This window comes from Phalacrocorax carbo, chromosome 3 (assembly GCF_963921805.1).
Source record: "Phalacrocorax carbo chromosome 3, bPhaCar2.1, whole genome shotgun sequence".
In the NCBI taxonomy this organism is placed as follows: domain Eukaryota; kingdom Metazoa; phylum Chordata; class Aves; order Suliformes; family Phalacrocoracidae; genus Phalacrocorax; species Phalacrocorax carbo.
Genome location: NC_087515.1, coordinates 10,331,812 through 10,351,292, shown reverse-complemented (window position 1 = coordinate 10,351,292; position 19,481 = coordinate 10,331,812). Strand labels below are relative to the sequence as shown.

The window sequence follows — 19,481 nt, the reverse complement described above, 5'->3', positions numbered from 1 at the left end:
TTTGCACAAGTGTAAGAAGAGAGTTTGTACTCTTGGTGCTTGAAGTCTAGCAAGACTCTCTAGGTATGTGGTGGCAGAGTAGTTACTCCCTTTTCTCAACTGGTTCTATTAATGTAAGAAGGCTGAAGTGTGTAAAGGTAAAAAAAATTCAGGCTAACGGGTTTGGAAGAAGGTGGCTTGAGATGCTTGTGTATACTTGCTGAATGTGCTTAGAAAGGAAGTGCCATTTAGCATGGTTATTTGAGCACTTTGCTCCCAGTGGAACTGTGTTTCTATTCAAAAGTGGTTTTTGTTGCCTCTGCTCCCAAACCTGCTTCCTGAGATTTTTTTTTTTAATTAAGTAAAAATCTTTTTGTCCCACTGTTCTTGCTCTTCCACTGTGAATACTTTTTTAGGTGTAAAACGTGACTAAATAGTCTCTTTCACATTTGTGTACAGAATTTTCTAACATCTGTTTAAATGCTCAGTTCTTTCCCTTTCTTGTTACTCTCATGATCCTGTACTCCTTCAAAGTCAAGATTATCAATGTCTTGCTTTCCTGGGATCAGCCCCTGATTATCAGGGAGTTTCTCAAATAATGATGCCTCTTCTTAAGAAGATGAAGTCAAGAAAGGTGAAAATGGGACAAATCCTAAAAATCTAGAAGGGGGATTACATTACTACGTATAATTGTGTTCCTGGTTGTTTATAAAGATGATAATATTTGTACTGGAATTGTGTGGATAGAGAATTACTCAGCAATAAAATGAAACTGCAGAGGTTCTTTTTCCAATGCTAAACTCGCCAGCGGCTTTCAACCCCCAACCAGTATGTATTTTTTGAAAGGATATTCTTGCATTGGTTAGATACTGAAATCCATATAATCTGTAGATTATACTTTCTCCTATGTACCAGAATATTTTTGATCACTTTGTAACTACCCACTTGATACAACAAATGAGGAAGTTGGGCACCTGCTTTAATTTGGAAATTGCATTTTGAAGCAAATACTGCTTTAGTGTGGCCAGCTTTCACTGACACACAATATATGAGAGCCAGGATTCACACAGGAAAAAGACCTTTCATCTGTCCATCTATCCCTGAAATAAACTGTACCAACAGTTACAGCACCCGTGTCCAAAAGTTAGAACACTCTAAACCTAATTTTTGGGAGACTTGGCCTCTCTGCCCAAGGGTTTAAAGGTCTTCGTGTAGGTAGAGATCAGAATTCGAGAAAGAATCTCTAAAGCATTTTGATATTGAATGGAAGACTCCTGCCTAGAAGTATCATACAGGAGAAGCTACTTAGAAGCAAACACAAACTGTTTAACAGCATCCATCTCTAAATTAGATCTTGTGACAGTGGAAGTCCTGGAACACGTGGGTGAATGACCTCAGTCAGAGCTTACTATTGACTCACTTTGGTTATACCTACAGAAGTGAGCTGTTCCCTGGCAAACTAACCAGGAAGTAAGAACAGCACCAGTGGTTACTCTAATACATATCCTGTCTCTGATAGTAGCTAACATTTAATGCTAAGAAAGAGTATAAAGAAGAGGGAAAGATGTTAAGTCCTTCTGCAGTTCTCCACAGCTGGCGCTCTGGTTTACTAGCCTGAACAGCTTTGTATAATCACCAGCTTCACTACTTCTTACCTTCTTTTATTGGTCATTTATGACTATGTAGGACCCGAGGGCAGATCACTGCAGGTGTCCACTGATGACCTTGTTTTTCACTGTGAAAACTGACCATTTACTCTGCCTCTTTGATGCCTGTTTTGTGCCCCTGCTTTGTTTTATTTATTTTATTTATTTTTATTGCAAGGATCTTCCCTTTTGTCCTGTGGAAGTTTAGCTTTTTTAGGTTAAAGCTATTGTTCATTCTTGTTTGGACACCTACACAGCCTATATAAATCAGATGTTTTTCTGATCTAAATGCTTATTAACTCATTAAAAAGAACCCTCAGATTTCTGAGGTGTAATTACTTTTTATGGAGGCTATTTTGACAGTTTTTCCATACTTATTTGTCTGCCCAATAATTCTGTTCTTGAGAATAGTTTATACTAATCTGCTCAATTCAGATGCCAAAACTTTTGGTTTGCAGTTTTTCTGGATTTCTCTTGGAACTCAAATTAGAATTTTTTTAAGCCATGTTACAATTGGAAGATTGTGGAGGAGATGAGAATTGCTCTGGAAAACCAAGACACCAAAGGGTATTTGCTTTGAAGGAGAACTGTTACCTTTTGCATTGCTTAACTCTTTCATCTTTTAGCAGGAAGAGGCTTGATAAAGCACTCGATCTGATTTTCAGTGTTAACATATAAACCTAAAGAAGTTTATAGCCATGCTTTTCTGGCTTTTTCACTTGGGTGAAAATCCTCCAAAATGTGATCAAACTTGTAAATCTATAGTAATTAAAATCCTTTTAAAGTCAGAGTTGTCTGAGGAGGAGACAGCATATACATACGGGCTGCTGTAAAAAGGCCAGGAGTCATCAGAAAGGAGCAGTGATGATCAGTAATGAACAGTTGTGGAATTTGCTTGTCCAGACACGTAAGATGTTCTCACCTGATCTCAAAACCTTGCAGTAGTCCAGAATGCTGAAACACATCTTTGGACAATCTTTTTTTCTTGGTTCTCTCCTCTCTCCTCTCTTCTTCCAAAATTTTTAGTGGAAGATAGGGAATGCGATTCAGTTGTGAACCCAAAATCTGAGGGGATCATTGTGCTCACACATACGGCATACATTGCGTAAAGGGTACTCTCTTTCTTTGCAATTGTTTTCTAGAGAGTCACGAAGTGGACTTCTTCACATTGGAAGAAAATGTAGCACGTAGGCTTTTAATGTTCCAGAAATCTGTTCTACAAAGTCTCTTAAGTTTGTAGGCTTGAATGAGTTTGGGGGTTTGTTTTAGAGGCAATTCTTGAAATTGTTGAAAGTATAGAGCTCTGCATTTACATGAAGTGAGTAAAAGGAAATTGAAATATAAGAACAGGGCTTGAAATAGAATTACAGGATGACACAGACTGGAGAACTGAGGGAGAAAAAAAGGAGTTTGAGAAAATATACTTTCTTACTTCCTAAAAGAGTGAATCCAGATGAAGTTGTCTAGATAAGGTGACTTACTTACATAATTTGTATTCCACATAGCAAACTGCTACTCTGCTGTGCTCAGTGTATAAATATTTATCACAATAGGTATCCCAAAATATGTAAAAATCTGGTATGTTTTTTTAATTTTTTTTTTAAAGTAAAATGTACTGCAGCTGTGAGACACTGTCAAACCTGCGTGACTTCTCTGTATTTCAGGCATCAGCTGATATCTTGCTGGTTGGCATCCTTCTGAAATTGTTATGTGTTCCAAGTGCTGCTGCACAGTGCTGAGCACAATGATTTTGTCTGTTAGCGATGTGGAGGTTGTGGCCATGTATTGAGAATGTTGTAAGTGATGTCAATATGTCAAATTGTTTCCCCTATGACCACTGTGATGCTGCATGGATACTGGGAGAGAAGACAAAAGAGAAAAATCAAAATGAGTGGTTTATTTTATCATGGTTTCACTTAATAAATGGCTATTCCTGATGTTGGCCAGCAATCAAGTGGCTGATAAGATAAATTAGTAGTGCAATCCTGGTCTAACGCAGAAGAAACAAAACTTTGAGAATTCACTTCTCTGAAAATCATGGGGAATTCAGCCCAAGACAACAGCACTGGGGAACTGAAGTGATTACCCGAAACTATGGAGGAAGCTTTCAAGTTCTTCTTCTGGGAGTTTGTCTTCCAGTGCCATCAGTCAGTGATTCATCAGCTGACTGTGAGCCTGGAGGTGCATATTGCTATGGAAGGACTGTCAGGCATGTGCCTTTCAGCAGTACTGGAAGCATGGCTGAAGACTTTGAATACTTGAGGTCGCAGATTGGTACAGGGTTTATTGCTTTTATTTTATTTTCATTACCTTACTCCTGCTCTTTACGACGTTGTGAAATTCATCAGATAAAGGCTTATTTTTCCATGGTCACACAAGGCCTTCTTGATCACTTTGGAAGGTCATGATACTTATTTGGGGTATAAAATGCCTCAGTTTTACGTAATGGAAACTTAATGTTTTGGCTCGAAGCCACTATTGACGTTAATGATGATGCAACTGCAGTTGCTGTTCTGTGAGATCTGAGGTTTCTTGTACAACACTGACTTAAGAAGTGTTTTGCTCAGCACTTCATTAGGAGGGAAGGTTTCCACAAGACCTCAACAGCCTGTGAGCACAGAAGAGTGAACAGAAGTTGGAGATGTGTCATATCAAAGCTAGAGGCTTCAGAGGGGAGCTCACTAATGCGAGATGTGCATGCCATGTTTTGTGTAGGGATGTATCTGTGCAATGCCCCTTCTGGCCAGGAATTAGGGTGAACGCTTTGAGATATGAGGAAAATAAAAGTTTTGTAATGAAGGTGATGGATTGAATAAAAGACAGGATATACTTTACTAAATTCTTTCCTTAAAATGATACAGCTCTATAACCTACTTCTCATTTCAGTATCTTTAATGCAGCTTTAAATATACATGTATATATTTATAAATATCACACAAAATTTTGTTTTAGCAATTATTTAACTGTTACTCTGTACCGGTTCTCCCTCTTGCTCACAGTAATATTCAGAATGAATGAATATAGGTAAAATAAAGTAAAAAAGCAGCCTCCCCCTCAAGATCATATGCCAAAAATATATCACTGAAAGTTCTGTTCTTAATGTAGCTGTACAAGGAATAGTTTTCCAGCTGAAAAAGATATTAGCAGCCTTTCTCAGTGGGAGATTTACCCTTGGTTTCAGCAAAGCTGTTCTCTTAACTCTCTCTTTAGTTTGTGTTTTTTTCTGACACGTTAATGAACAACTTTGCACTTTTTCATTGATTTTTGAACTGTAATGTCAAAAATCAAAACCCTTCTAAAAATCAGTAGATAACATTACAATTTTTCTTCATCTCATCTCTTGGAATTCTGTGTGTTAAATACCCAGTAATGCAGGTTCTCACTAAACATTCATGAACAGAGTAGAATATCTCATGCAAAATTTGTTTGTTTTCAGTCTTCATCATCCTGGAAAGCAAGGCATCCTCTCCTTTCGGGGTTAATGAAAGATGCTCATGTGTAAGAATTCTCAGTGTTTAAACTGCAATTTCCCATAAAAAGAACTGAAGCTTAAATCACCAATTACAACAGAAAGGTGGTAAAACTGGGAATGTAAATGATACAGTTTCTTAGATTAGAAAATTGTCTCAGCTCATAGTTTTAGCTAAATATTTACAAAAAAGTTGGCATGCATTGTAGAGCTCATAAAGTAAGAATTCACTGTTTACATAAAAAGGAATAGTAAAGAAAGAAAATAAGTTAACATTTTGTGTAGCTAGCGGATAAGTATGTCTCTGCCTCCAACAGTAGAAATGATGTGAAAGATTGGAAAGGAAGTTACCGCTTCCTCAAAATTACTGATGTTGATGGATTATATATCCATTGTTGTCTTAAAAGATCTGCTTATGTGTTGAACGAAGAGAATATAAAGGTGTTTATAACAAATCTGAGCAAACAGCATTTTTGAATGCTTTTTGGCCTGCTGCACTATTTCTCATGGTTTGTAACAAGAAAGTAGAAGTTTTAAGTATACAATATGGGGCTTGTTTGAATAGGGACTCGAAGGAAAGCTGGAGGATCAAATAGTATAGAGGCAGTACACCAGAGTTAGAATGCATAAGTCAAGCTGGACACATTCTGTATTTCACTATTAATTTTGGGTAATCTTGTTAATTGAATTTTGGATATGCGTGTTCATTTGATTTATTTTAAAGTGGAAGTAGTTTAGTCTTCATCCCTACCTGCCTGCTAGGGGGTTGGATTTCATTGGTGATACAGGGAGGGAAAGACTCGCAAGCAAACAGAAGCAAAACACAAAGAATATATTTCTTTCTGCTTTAAATAAAATGCAATGGCAATTGTACACGAAACGTTCTTTGCCCAGTGTGACACTTAAAGGAAAGAACCGTGTTGTTGGCTGTGTTTCTCAAGTCTCTTAAGCTCTCAAAAGTAGCCCAGACAGTTTGCTGACCTCAGATAGACCTTTAAGTCTCTGACTTGTCAGACAAGAGGGGCAGCGCTCTTAATTGGCATTCAGATCACAGGCAGCCACTGGGCTCAGCGCATAGCCAAGTACTGCTTTAGGATTTAGACAAAGCCACTCTGGCAAAACATCCCAGTTGTCAGGGTAGCTGGCGGTTTCCTAAAGAACTGTTACATAATGGAGAGACTAAGAAAAGCTTTAGGATGCAAATTTTTTTTAAAGTAAAAATTAAAAAAAAAAAAAAAGAAATAAGTAAGTGGCGGCAATTTGTGAAAAGAAACATTCTCTGCCCGCCTCCCCCCCCCGATGATCTCATTCATTGTTTCATCCTTCTGTTTAACTTCTCAGGGTCATAAATGTAGTTTGCTGTTTAAAACTGTGGTGATGTCACTCTAAAGGTATTTTGTGGAAGAGGGGAAGGGAATTATCTGAAAGTATTTGGGAATCAACACTTAGAGATTTATTAGCTTTACTCGAGGTCAGCTATTTGCATTTCTTCTTCTTTGTGCTTAGTGTAATGTAAACTGGGAATTCAGCTATAGAGTTAATGTTTACATTTGAAACATCCCGTGGAACAGAAGCGAACGTTGTGTTTATTGCTACAGCTGCCTCCTCGGGTGAAATCGTGATCTAAAGTCTCGCTGGTCCCCGGCCAGATTTACAACCTGCCCCCATGTGCCGATCCCCTCGCACAATGCGAGGGTTTGACGCTTCCTGGTACTGTTCCTCCCCTGCGGTACCAGCATGACATCATCCCGGGCGCTGCTCCGAAAGCCGCTTACAGCCCCTGCCCGCTCTGGGAACAGGATATAAGAGGAGCAACTGCTTTACGCTGTATTGGGGTTGTGAAAGTGAGCGCCACAAAGGCTACTTAAAAAGGGTTGCTGCACCGCGGTTAGAGTGGTGTGGGGGACTCTCATCTCCATCACAACGCACTAGCTCTGCCGTGGATATTTTGGCATAAGCAAATTTCATTTAGTCAGCCGTGGTTGTAAATGCATTATAGTGTTTTAGTTATAATATGGCCCTGTTTGACAAACTGCTTTTGAAAGTGTACTTCTTTTAAATATTTGTTCAAGTACTGCTGTCTCACCCCCTTTAAATACCATTCCAACCACTAGACATTGCTTATCTGTTAAACAACAAACCGGTGGAGTACTTTCACCCAGCCTGCTGAAGAAGGATTTCAGGGAGTGTGTACATTTTCGGTAACCATATGATCTTATTTGTTTTGGGTTTCTTTTTTTTTTCAGGCAATAAGGAGGAATGGACTATGGAGGTAGCCAGAGAACACAACTTCCAGCATGTGTTTTTGTAGGGAGAGTGTCCTTACTGCAGAACCTTGGTCTCTGAGATCAGATGCCATTCTTCTGCCAAAACCCTGTTATTAGGTGTTTGAGGGGACCTTACAGAAACACTTAATATGTCACCAACTTCATTTCTTACCTAGCAAACTCAAGACACTGAATTATGTTTTCTGGCTGGTCTGTAAGCAGTACTTTCCCCACTGCAGCAAATCATTAAAAGGAGTAAAAGAATGAAAGATCAGTTTGGGAAGCCTGACCCATTGATAATATTGTAACAGTATAAGTAATCATGCCCAAAACATGTTGGCAGTAGTCACAACCCAAATCTCCAATAGCTACATGGACTTGCCGAAGTAGCCTTCCACTTTTCCTCTAGTTGTATATCATTTGGTTTGTTGGTAGAGTAGCTCTACCTCATGGGCAGGGTAGTTCATTGGTCCCAGCTGCCAGGGTTGTATGAACAAGCTTTTAAGTGGTCGCTCTTCTCCAGGCTTTAGTTCTCTGGAGTGTTTGATTTGAAGACTGCATTGTGCATGCCAGGTTGTTTCTGACAGACTTCTTAATTGCTCCTGCTAACTTTGTTCACTGCCAGTCCTTTCCGAAACCGGGGTTGTATCTAACTGCTCCCATTAGCTATGCCTTTTAGCTTGCTCTGTTACCCAGCCTGTTAGCTGCAACTCATCTCTTGCCTCTCGTAGCAGCCCTGAGTGTTTCATTTTTGCAGTAGATAGTCATGTACGCAACCTGTATGGAGCCCTTGTCACAAAAGGGGGACTTTCTGAAATGAGATTTTATTTTCCTTACCAACAATTAAACAAACTCTCACTCATGAAAACCTTTGGCTAAAGTTTAGTCACCGAAGCTTACAGGCTGTGACTGTGGGCTGCATGACTTCATTTGGATAGTAGTGAACACAGATTGCTCGTGCTTTCTTCAGCATATTAATAAATACCATAATTTCTCTGGCACCGCGAGTTAGTTCTCCTTAACAGGAAGATTTCAAAATAATATGAGAAATATATGCAAGGTCTGTGTAGGTGAGATGCTTTGGCTCATGCTACTCACTTTTTCATTCCTGATGGATGTTAGCTTTGGTGTCAGAAAAGGAAAGGTTGATTGTCCCTTTCAGGCTTTGCCCTGCTTGCTTACCTAAGCTTTGGAAGGAGCAGCTGGTCCATCCTAAAGATCCTCAGTCTTCCTGAGGAAATCCAGCAGTCAGATCTGAACTTCTCAAATGTAATGCATGTGTAACCACTATGTAGTGTTTTGCAGGAAGAGTGTAGTCTTAAAACAATAGTCTGGTATGAGACTTGCTAGGAATGCTAGCTAAGAACATCAGCGTGATACAGAAATTTCTGTCCTTTTCTTCTGCCTAACTCTTTTTTTAGGAAGATCTCACCTTTCATCAGAACACATGCAAAAAATGAAAAATCTGGATGCAGCATTCATGGAAAAGGGGTTTTTAAAAGAAGAGTGTAATAAAATGCAGTAAATGAGGGGTAACTGTAATGCTATAAAGCTCAGAATGGTCTCATGTTAAAATCATGTTTCTTCTCTGGAACCCATGGCTGGTTAGTATATATTTTTTTTCTTTTACTGATGGACTGGAGACTTGCAATTTCAAAGCATTTCTTTAGAATGTTTTCACATCAATCCGGTATGCATGCTTAAATATATGTCCTGTAGTAAAGTGAATGTAAATATATGCATGAATTTTTCAGGATGCTGCTAGTTTGTAAAGCTTTAATACTTATATCAAATAACATGTATTTCATTGCAAATGCTGATAGTGACCTCCTTTGTGTACTCTTCTTTTACTCTGCCTTGTAGCTTTTGCTTGAAACACAGAAACAGTACATGCTTGTGTGTGCAAATGGGATACCAGGCTCTAAACTCCTCCTTACGTTGGAATTCAATACAGTATTTCTCCTAATTAGTTGCCTTTGAGTCTCACAAAGAGTCTTAAACAAACAAACAGAAAGCGGATGTGTCTGCATGTAACTTTATGCGTGGTGATGATATGAATGAGTGGTAAACACCCTTATAGTCGTATTTTCTGTTTAGCATATAGCTGACTTATTTGACAGTAAAATAACTGGACCATATTTGTGTATCTCCTTGGAGCTGTTTAGGCATTTCACAGCTGTTTGTTCACCCCTTTCAACCCTTTCATGTGGTGACAGTAGAAGTACCATTCCCATCAGAAATTCTGTACCAAATTACTCTTAGTCTACTTTACTGCAAAATCAGAAGGGTTAGCTTAAACCATTACATATCTGTTCATGTGTCAAGACAGAGAGATTATGATATACTTAGATTAGCTAAACTAATGTCTAGCTTTCTCTAGAAGGGGGAAGAAGGGGCTGCTAAGTGCGACCTTTGCATATGCGTTTCAGCTACAACTTTTGGTGTAGCAGCAGTGTTTATCTAAGTGAGCATTGTTGGTTCAGGGAATTAAACTGACTTAAAAAAATACCCTATACAAAAAAGAAAAGTCTAGCTCCTTGAATTACCTTGCTGCAGGTCAAATGAAAGGTAGTGTTGATGCTATGCGGTGTTTGCATTTTTCCAGTGGCTGGGTGCTACTGTATTGTGAAAGTCGATTTGGGATTACAGTGTGAGCACTAGGAATACAAATCACAAAGATGACTCTAATACAAGACAACATCCTCTAACTAAAAGCTTAAGGTAACTCTGGTGTTTCTTCATATTTGAATACACAAGCTGTAGATACAGTCATCTTTATTTTTTTTGATAACTTGCCAGGTTTTTCTGTTTGTCAAGAAAGAAGCAGTAGAGAAAAAGAAATGTCTGTGTCATTGTGGGGATTGGTTGTAACTCCGGGGTTCACTATGTACATCTTTGCCATAAGAGCTAATGGAGAAAATGAGAGCAACTATTGGTTTGTCATCCTCTGGGCTTCTCCAAGGATGGTGTCTCTCTGGAAGAAACCCAAAAATTAGCTTTGCATGGAATTTTCTAGGCATATGATGCTCCCTGCATTTCTGTGGGAGGTCTTGCAATATTACAACATTTTATTAACCTTTTTGGTCATTTTTTTGGTCTCTGAGGAAATAATTGCTATGAATATAGTGTGTATTGCTTGCCTGCCCCAGCAGAACGGAAGCTTTCATATCATTACCAGCTGAGCAGAAGTTGGTGGGAAGAAAGTAGTGGCCATTGTTAAAAATGTACAGAGCTCTGTAAATCACCTGGTGTGGACGTCCACAAAAACAGAACTCTTCTGTTACAGATGAAAAAGCATTAGAGGTACATTTTTATATTGGTGGAGGATGTCAAATTAACCTGTGAACGGTAGGCTGTCTCCTAGTCTTGGAAAGGTGCTGTATCAGATTTTCCTATGCTGATCTTAGATTTTCCTGTCTGTTTCACCCAAGGTGAGTGGGTCTCTTTCTTTGCATCACCTGTAGCCTGTCCTTCTTCTAGTACTGTGTATTTATCATCTTTACCCCTTCCACCCAGCTATGTTTTTATTCCCTGGGCAGTCCCAGTCTTTGCTTGTTAAGCTTTTAATTTGTGAAAAAAATCTTCTCTCAGCAGGTGCTGAATATGGAATTATTCAGTTCAGTGGTTAAAATCTGGCAAATCATAAGGCAGGAGAATTGGATTTTAGCTATCTGTAGATGGCACTGCCAAGCTTATGAAATGAGTAGATCAGGGTTTGACTTTGGAGAAAAGGCCACTAGACTTGTTCATTGTTCATGTTGAACTCACCTGTAGAAATGCATCACTGCAGTGATGCGTTTGGAACTGCTGAAAACCAAGAGCTGTGTAGATGCCACAAAAGGCTGAGTGAGAATAGAAAAACACTTGAATACATCATTTTAATAAGAATAAAAAATAATATAGAGGTGCTTTATATGTATTTTGTATTCATTTAACAGAAGGAAGCATGTATATTCTGACCAAAGAATTTTTAAAAATGTTTACTTGGAGGATATTAGAATGAGTAGCTCTCTACAAGCAAGACTTTTCACCTCCCATCGTCTGATAAAACTAGAAGTTCTTGTTATTGAAAATAAATCTTATTAGTTAGTTCCTGGGGACATTTCTGTAAAAAAGGGAAATCCTGAACATTGAAGGCTTACTATTTTTATGGTGCTATTTTGGCAATTGTCCTTGTTTTTCCTGTTCACAACGAGTGTTAGAGGAGTGACCTGGTATTTGTAGGGCTGTTAAGTGATTTAATACAAACATAATCTTATAATTTGTGGCACTCGATAAGCATGAACTTTTCATGGTGCGTAACTGAGAGGATAATAAACTTTAAACAGGACGCTAGAACCTTAGCTTCACTTGAGTTTACAGATTGCAACCAACACAATACTGAACAGGTACAGGGGGAAAAAAAACCAAAGTGTAGGAAAACAGCTAATTATAGTAATTGCAGCTGGTTTCAAAGTACTTCTAACAGTTTGTGCATAATGCTTACTTGAAAGCATCAAATGGGCGCTAGTTGTGAAATAGAACACCTGTTTGTTGTTGAGCATGTGTTTATGCAGATGATTTTTGTTGTCAAAGCACCTTGATGTAGAATAGTCCTGTTTACATTTACATTCTCCCCAAAGGATTAACAGTGTTCTCTCAATAAATTTGCAGTCTATTCTCCTCTCAAAGGCTGCTGTTTGGAGGGTGGTGTGAACGAGGCAACAAGTGCTTGCTAATCACTTGAATATACATAATTAGCGACAGTCTGGTGCACTGGAGTCTTTGTACAACCATAACAATACTGATTGGCAGCAGCAGATAACAATAGTCGTGGCAAGGTGCTATTTGTTGAATATTTGAAGGTGTTTTTCTTTTATATTTGCAGTGGGCATTTTGCGTTAATTATGCCGTTATTCTGGAACTCTCTTACTATGTTGCATTAATGTCAGAGTTAAAGATCGGTCATGTGGCCTGTTGTATACAAAGAAGTAAGACCTTTAGTAAATCCTTTGCTTATTTTGAGAGTAAGGTGGATTCTTGTTTTCTTCCTTCAAAATTTTATGAGACTAAGCTGGATTCCATTTTTTCCCCCCTTCCTATTTTTATATAACCCAAAGTCAAACTGGAAGGTATGTCTAAAAATTTGGGAGATGAATGTGTGTGATGATATTCTTGTATTCTGCAGTGATCAGTTTTACAACTGCCTCTATTTGACAGGTTTAGTACTTTAGAAAACAAATACAAAACCATTGATGATAAAATTAATGGATAGCATAGACTGTAATGTAATAAATAACACTGAAAATTATCTGGATTGCTTTTCATGTTTTTTACATTCAAACAAAATGTGTTTTAATATGGCAAAATGCTTAACATCAATTTAACTTAATGGCAAATATTAGAACAAGTAGACTATTTATGAACATCTAGAAAATGAGATGAGTCACTGTGGATTTGGGAAGGTTAAATTGTGTCAAACTCTGCAAATTTCCTTTTATTGACAAGGTAGCAGTCTTTGTGTATAGGAGAGAAGCTTTGGATGTTGTATTTTGGATTTAGCCAGGTTTTTGATGTTCCCTTATGAAAATGTTATTCACGGAATGAGGGACCCATACATTAGATGAAACAACTGAGATTTGTTTCTAAGAGCAAAACTGTTAGAAAACTGTGCTGAGCAATTATTCAAGGTTCGGTATCAAAATGGAGGTAAATATGGAGCAGAATTTTGTTAGGCTGTTTCCTGGCTTATACCTAGGCAGTACGTTCACTGATGAGGTGAGTAATGGAAAAGAGAATGGTTATTAATGTTTTGAGGTGTCTCCAAAATGAAAGGGACCGCAGGTGTGCTGGAGGATGGGATTAGAATTCAGAATGGTATTGGTAATGTGGAGACGTGGTGTGTGAGGAGCTGGAGGGTGTTTGGGGGAGCAAGTTTTACATGCATTTAGAATGATTACCAAAAAATGAACGGAGAACAAGTGGCTAGGTAAATAGCTCTTCAGAAGAAGGTTCAGTAGGTACCATGGGTCACAAACTGGATATTAATTATATCTCACTATTGTGGAGAAGGCAAACATAGGCATGCATAAACAGTAATAGAGTTGTAAGATGCATCTTTCTGCTTCATTGAGCACTTAAGGTCTTAGCTGGACAACTGCATCTGTTTCTGGGTGCTGCAGTTCAGGATTATAAAGACTATATCAGAGACCAGTAATGAGAGTGAACAGCGATTTAGGGAGTGTGACCTATGAGTATAGGTTGAATGAATTGCAAGTATGGAGGCTAAATAAGAAAAGGAATGTGATACTATAATCTGTTCTTCATGTGTACGGCAGAGAGGAGAAGAAATTACGGTTTTAAATTGTTGCAAGGCAGTTGGCTTACAAAATGGGAAAACTTTTTTCAAGTAAGCATAAGAAATAGCCTACTGAGTTGTACCAGTGGCCCATCTAGGCCAGTATTTTGTCTGCAGCAGCTGCAGAGGAGATGTTTAGGAAAAGCTTGCAAGCTTGGCCGTTTTTTGGCCTCTCATTCCCCTTGCACTTTCCCAGTGTCTAGAACTGTTGTATTAGTAAAGTTAGATGGTGTATCTCTGTGTGATCCTTCTAGTACCCATTTATGGACCTGTTTCACTAAGCTCCCTAACTATTGTTTTGTGGTATTAGGTGAACAGCAGTTCTGTGCTTACCTACTGCCTTCATGATTTTGTAAACCTCGACCTTCTCCTCTCCGAACTAAAGAGCGCCTGTCTTTTCACTCTCTCTTAGAAAAGGCAGTTGCTCTATCCCCTGGATCATTTTGGTTGCCCTTCTCTGTATTTTCTCTTAATTACACTACGTTATTGCTGAGATGTGGAGATGCGACTGCACAGGGAAATGAAGATGTGGGCACAGCTGTGTTTTCTGTATCAGCAAAATGGCATCCTTTCTCTTGCTCTCAGTATCCTTTCTGACATGCCCAACATTTTGTCAGGTTGTTTTGGGTGCTGCTGTACATGAACTTATGATTTCATAGAGCTGTCAGTGGTGAATCCAGGATTCAACTACACTATAATGTGTGGTTCTAAGATAAACATTTTGAGGCATAATTTAGATTATTTTTTCCCTAGATACACTACCTGATGCTTATGTACCTGATGCTCATTTGTCATCTTTGTCCACTCAATTTTGTAAGATCCTCCTGTTTTTCCATGCCTTAGACATGGCATTTGACTATCCACTTCAGTGTAAAATCTGTAAGATTTCATGGATCACACCGCTGTCCAGGTCATTGATGAAGATGTCATATAAAAATGATGCCAGCATGGATCCCTGGGGAACCTCCTGACTCTTTCTTATGCTGAAAAGTGACCATTAAACCTTACGTTTTGTTTCTTCTTCCTTACCCAACTTTCAGACTGTGTAAGAACCTCTTCTCCCATCCTATGGCAACTTGAGTTCTTTAATTGTATTTGGGGAGGAACCTTGACAAACTCGTTATGCTTGCGGGATGCCCTTTGCCCTCATGTTTATTGCCTGCGTTTTAGAACTCCATCAGGTTAATGAGGCAGGCTTTTCCTTTACAGCAGCCATCATGACTCTTTCCCACAGATCCATGTAATCTCATGTGCTCTGTGATCATACTTATTTTAGACTCTAGTGACTTACCAGAAGCAGGAGTCAGACTCACAGGTAGTTTCTGGGATCCTTTCTAGAGTATCTGTTTGTTTGAAACTGTGTTGGCAATCCATCAGTCTTCTGTGTGTGTGACCATTTGTAGTGATGGGTTGCACTCCTTGGCCAGCACCTCTGAGGTTTCACATTTCAGTTCCTTCAGCACTGGCTTACTGTCATCCAGTCTTGGTGACTTACTGACATCTAATAATTCCTACATGTTTACATTAAATCATTTAGCCTTCACTTGTCTACTACAGGGAATAGTCTGGGTTTGGGTATCTTTCCAGTGTGTTTAGCAATAAAGACCAGGGTGAATAATTCATAGTACTTCTCTGCTGTGGCCTTGTTAGCCTTGAGTTCTGCTTCTGTGCCTTTATCAAGCCGTCCCACTGATTTCTTGTCTGGCTTCCCAGTTTTGATGATGACCATCATTTGCAAGAAGCTCTTCAAATTCTTTTCTAGCTCTCTTAATTTTGTGTTTACATTTCCCTGACGTATTTTATGGCCTTTACTTTTCCTCCTTATTTGGGCAAGCCTTTCATTCTTAATACTGACCTTTTCTCTATAATAATCTTTTAACTTTTCCATTAAGGCATCCAGGTGGATTTTGGCAGGGGGGAGGGAGAGGAAGGGAGACCTGCTTTATTTTCTTTTTGAATTCTGGCAGCCATTTTTCCTGGCCTTACAGTATTTTCAGTAGTCTTCTGCCTGTTTGAAAAGGCCTTTTGAGCTTGTCCTTTGCCTTTTTTTTTTTTTTTAAAACTTATTTTTACCTATATTTTTCTGTTGATGTTGAATATTTGCATATCAGATTTACTGGGCAGCTTTCTTCCACTCCAGTGCTAAACCTATTCATGAAGCATTCAGATAGATTCCTGGGAGGTGGAGAAATGTTCCAGTAGAGAAGTAGTGTTACTTTAAATAACAAGTTAATAGTAATTAAAAGTAATAATAGTAGTTTCCATCCTGTTTGCAGATCCAGGAGGATCTGTGGACTGCTTTGGAAGAGTCTACAAAAGTTTACTGGAAAGAAACCAGCCAACTTGTCCACGGTATAGGACACAGTACTTCTTTTGGTATTTAGGACTCCATGTTCCTGCTGGAAGATGTATGGGTTCCATGAACTGAAAAATTTTGAAACCCATTGAGTTAAGAAAATCTTTGGGTTCTTCAGTGCTTGTAATTCTTGAGAGTTCCTAGTCAAGTTCTGCAGAAAATGGTTTCCTTGCAGCCTCTCAAGATGCATAGTAAGAATACAGAGAAGTAAATTAGCATAAGGAGTTGGGAATTATGAATTCTGTTCCAGTTTCTCTGTTCATATTTAATATTAAAATGAGTATTTGCATTCTGGAGAAACAGTAGAGAAGAAAAATGGAGAGGATGACTTTAGAACAGGAGATTCTGAGAACCTGTGTGGATATTGAGGGGTATGAGGTTGCCTTGCTGTGGGAAAGAACCTTAATGGGAAAACGTAAAGAGCTATTTAATGTAGCAGCATAAGCAGCAATGGAGCTCTATGACTGAATATTGAATCCAGATGTATTCAGAACCAAGGAGAGGGTGACTAAGAGAAAGATCTGAAAAATACTAAGAAGAGCATCTGGATACCCTCAAAACAAGACAGAGTGTGTTTTGGAAGAGCAGCACTAAAAAAACAAATAGTTTTTTGCCAGTATATGCATAACGGGGGAAAATTCTGTGGCTTGTTCCCTTGAAGAGGTCATACTGAAATGATGAGATGTTCCTTTTTGTCTTAAAATATATGATACCATGAATAAAAATCACAAAATCTCCTATACAGATTTGCACACAATATACTCAGATTAGCAGTGAAATGTGAACTTGTTGAGAATTTGTCCAAGACTTGCTCAGGGTGTTATTCAAATGAAATAGTAAAACTCCAGTTGCTCTTTGCTAAGGACCCTGCTGACATGCTGTTTGAGAAATACTGTATCAGTGTTAAAATATTAGATTACTGTAGTTCCTAGTGTGTTTCATAGTCTTAGCTGGGTGCTGCTGTTGTCAGCAGTTTGGCACTTTTGTACTCAATATCATGGACAGAGAGCTCTCTTATTGAGTGTGTCCACATACTTTGTTTCCTGTGTATTTTTGATTTCTCATTATGCTAAGTTAAGCCCATTAGTCCTTTACACTTTTCTGTGTGAAGGTCCTGATTCACAATAATGTAGTAATTTCTTAATATTGTTTTGACATGTTAAGTAAATGGAGTTGTTTAAAGCCACTGTAAAGGCAGTTCCTCTAGCACATGGAGTGTTTCTGGGTTAAGAATAAAAATGTGTGCTTGTGTATTTGTTGTGCACAAATACATATTTAGAGAGAGTGAGTGAGCTAAAAGTATTGTGTAAGTCACTGTTAATTTTCCTTCTTAGGCGAAAGGGCAGAAATAGTAACAACCCTACCTCTATGTTGTCTGCTTTGGTGCTTGTAGAACCAACAATAGATACCGATACAGCCCTCCCACTGGTAACTCACATAACTAGATCATTTAAACAGATGCCCAGTGTGTCAGGGAGAGAAGTTTTGAAAGCAGTATCCAGAGGATGTTCGCTTTTTATACCTGATCAGATCTAGTGGTATGCTGGTGATGAAGGAGGAGGTTTAGATGGACCCTGCCGGGAACATATTCATGATTGTGATGAATTTAGCAAGACTTGCCAGCTGGTGGGGGTCAGTTATCTCATCTTGCAGGAAATTGTCCCATTCCTGCCCTTCTCCACCTCCCCCCCTGCCCCCCTCCTTCTTTTGTTGTTGTTGTTGTTGTTGTTGTTGTTGTTGTTTACCTTGGGCTACTGAGCTGCACAAGTGGCAGATCAGACAAGGGAGACCACTGGGCTGCAGGACTGGAAGGAGGAGAGGAGGAGGCAGGGTTTCTCCTCAGGCAGATTAGCTGTGGTATAATGAAAAATTGCACCTGGAGTTCTCTGAGAGGTCTTGTTGGAACTGGAGGAGTCTGAAAACAGACATACTTCAGGAGAATGAGCAACTTCTAGAGCACTAGAGTGTTTCTATAGCTTACTGATCACTGATCCCTTGACCCCACCTTATTCTGCCCCACATGAAGATAAAAAGTACGTTAGAGAATGCCCAGATCTCTGGGAGATGTTGCTTCCCTTCATCATCTCAGATCGTCTGAAGAGGGCTTGCTGTCTGTAACCAATAATCATGTCACTAAATTCCAGTCATTCCCTATCAAATCGTGATCTGTTGGTACAAGATTAAGCTGTCACTGAAAACTAAATAGTGTTGGGATAAAATTTAACTGAATTAAACTGTAGACATCCAGAAGAAAAGCTTTTGTTAAAACTATTTCAGCTGTGCTGCTGATGCTTGCTACTCTTGTGTGCGCACTTGGTAAACAAAAATATGGAAGGCTGTTAGAGGAGATGAAAAATTTGTGTCACTTCTCCCTGATGGGGAACTCAAACTCCCTGGGGAACGTCAGCATGGGAAAATGCATCAGCATCATAACGGGCACTCATCTGCGGCACGACCCCTGGAAGACAAAGTAGCGTTTTACCTCTCGGGATTAACAAACATGTGTCAGCTTTAGTACTGTTGTTTGGTAGTCAGGTGATAGACTGCCCATATGTCCTCCTACCTCATTCTGGCATGAGGGTTTTTTATTTTTTTTCCTCTTTGGAATTTGAAATAAAAGCATAGCTTTATTCTGTTGTCATTTGTTCCAGTTCTTATGTCACAGATATGAAATTTTAGAAGACGTTTTAAGAAGTTCTGTACCTGAATTTATTTTTCTCACTGTAAATCTTTATTGGAAAGTCTTCTTTCTTTGGTCGGTTATCTTTACTGGGGACATACAGAAATGATTATAGAATGTAGATGACTTACATCTAAAGAAACTTAACTATATAAACAGTTATGCTATAAATGCTCTAAATAGGAAGATGAATGTTAAAGAGTTCTTCAGGCACCGACACCGCTCAAATCCCTTCCCATAGTACACCGTGGTCCTTTTAGCGGTGCCGTGCTCCCAGATTGCACAGAGAGAAAGGAGAGAAGGAAAAGGTTTTTTTCCCAGACACTTACAGCTTGCATCTAAGTGAACGAGTGTCCCCATCTCTTTAAAGTCTCTGTCTCTGGGATTTGGACTAGTGATGTGAGGATTTCTTGATATAAGAAAAGGAATTGTTTAGTAGTTAGTGTTTTGCAGTGGGGAGAAATGGAAAATAATATGTGGCTTCGAAGTACCATGACTTTAAAAGGTTTAATTTCAAAATAACTTCAAGCTTAGAGAAATTGTGTTTTCTGCCTTGTTGTACTGGCATTTTAGTACTCTGAGGAAATAATTTGTAGTTCGTTTCAAGCAAATTAGAAAACGTGAGTATTACATCAGTGTTATGCAAACATTATTAAAGGCTGATGGAAGCATAAAGTATGGATTTCTCCTCACTCCATGCATTTCTATAACCATTATAGATCAGATGCTTATATTTCAGCTATTTAG

General features: G+C 38.8%; 1 protein-coding gene across 3 annotated transcripts in view; it reads left to right on the top strand.

Moving 5' to 3' along the window:
- Positions 1-19,481, top strand: part of AKT3 (AKT serine/threonine kinase 3) — a 160,597-nt gene that overhangs the window by 48,159 nt on the left and 92,957 nt on the right. The window lies entirely within an intron of this gene.